This window comes from Haplochromis burtoni, unplaced genomic scaffold, assembly GCF_018398535.1.
Source record: "Haplochromis burtoni strain Fernald_Lab_line unplaced genomic scaffold, NCSU_Asbu1 Contig_494, whole genome shotgun sequence".
In the NCBI taxonomy this organism is placed as follows: domain Eukaryota; kingdom Metazoa; phylum Chordata; class Actinopteri; order Cichliformes; family Cichlidae; genus Haplochromis; species Haplochromis burtoni.
In genome coordinates this window covers 346,551-348,394 of record NW_024582855.1, presented here as the reverse complement: position 1 = coordinate 348,394, position 1,844 = coordinate 346,551, and the positions used below count along the sequence as shown (strand labels likewise).

At 36.5% G+C, this 1,844-nt stretch overlaps 1 protein-coding gene across 2 annotated transcripts in view; it reads right to left on the bottom strand.

Annotated features, from left to right (window-relative positions):
• The window catches only part of LOC102291527 (programmed cell death 1 ligand 1), a 24,798-nt gene that overhangs the window by 3,245 nt on the left and 19,709 nt on the right, over positions 1–1,844 (bottom strand). The window lies entirely within an intron of this gene.

The following is a 1,844-nucleotide window of genomic DNA, read 5'->3' as shown; positions in this document are numbered from 1 at the left end:
ATTTGTGGCTCTAAGCCCAATAGTGTATGCATTTTTCTAGGACCCCCCAGAGGTTAAAGTAATTTGGCAATTTCATTTTTCACTGACTATAAGGTGTATTGTGGGACCAAACTTGCAATAATAGTGGAACAGTGATATCATTTCCATCGTCTCTGTCTCTCTCTCTTCTTTAAGTCCAAAAGGAAATAAAAACAGCATACGAACGTGCACATTGAATTTGGTACAGATTTAAGGTTTTACAGGTGAAGTGTCTTGCCCAAGGACACAATATCAGAGTCTGTCCGAGCCGGGGCTCAAACCGGCAACCTTCCGATCACAAGACAACCTGCCAATTCTTGAGCCACGATCGCCCGCAATATAAGAATTATTATAGTCGTTTAGCTCAGTTCACTCCTCCTCCATCAAGATTGTCCTATGAGGTGAAGCCAATACCTGTACAGTGGGATCATCCGGATGGTGTAATTAATACGAAGTAGGCTGCCTCACCATAGATCACTTCTTAGTCTGTTGGCAGAAAAAAGCTTGTCCCATATTCAACATAGTGTGCTTGTGGCCAAATATTTGGCACAAATTTTTTTTTTTTTGAAAGAACGGCTTCAAAGCTTACTGGTAGTTGGTAAGAAGTCCGTGTGGACAGAACAACAACAACAACAACAAAAAGTCAGCGTCTCACTGGTGTGTAACAGAGACCAAAACATATATAACGTATACAGAAACCAAATTACAAGACGTTTCCCTTTTTCAGTTCTTTAGTAACAATAAAATACTATTGTACTGTATTGAACCCCAGTTCGATTTTTTTTTTTTTTAAATTTAAACCAAACAAACCTCATTCATACACAGGCCTAAAAGCTTTATTTACAGTACTCGTGCCACTGGTATTACTGAGGATTCAAGCACATGACAAAGTAAAAAGTTCAAAAAATGTAATAAACACAAACTTTTTTCAATGTTTTACAAAAATATTATTCAAATTTTAAAATGCTTATTCCCTTCTTAAGTGTCTCCCTCATCGTCTAAAATAATTTCAGTTTCACTCTAACCGTGGTTCTGGTGAACAGGCGATATTGTGAAGCTTTGCATTTTATTGTCCTTTGTACAGCATGACCCTGAACACCACATGATTTCTACACAAATATATGAAATACATTTCGACTGTGATTTCTCTTTCCTTACACCACAGTTACAAAAAATAAAATAACAATAAATAACTACAAGTTTGGAACTAAACTCGAGTTTTTCATTTACTCTTTGAAAAATAGTGCTGCCTCTTTTTTCCTTTTCTTTATTATTCAAGCTTCTCAGTCCAGGAAACAGCAAGGATGGACACTGAATATTTAGGTTACATTTTAAAATTGACAGTAAGTTGTTTTTGTCTGCATCAGGGCAGGAGGAGAACAGAGAAAAATGTTGTACGTCATGAGCCGGAGTCTGCTAGTAAAAAAAATTGTTTTTTTGTTGTATGGGAGCCAAAATTATTTTAATTTCCATCTGGTCTGTTTTTGCTTTCCTGAAGTCACAAAGAAACTGGAACCAGTCTGTTGTTAGTTGCTGGAAACCAAACTGGGTTTGCTGTGGGTTTTATTAAAAGCTTCTGAGAACCATTTATTCACTGAGATCCAGAACAGAGGTTGGGGAAGCTTTTTGCTTCCATTTGTCTTAATTGGAATTGTTACTTGACAAATGTCGTTAGCTGGAAGCTGATTGGTTGGTGTCAGATGTTGACCTTAAAATGTGTGTCAAAAACATGTTTATTATTGAAAACAATCTGCAGACCAAACTAAGCTATAACATCAATCAGAAATGACTTGATTTTGATTTCCTGTTCTACTGTCACTGAAAAT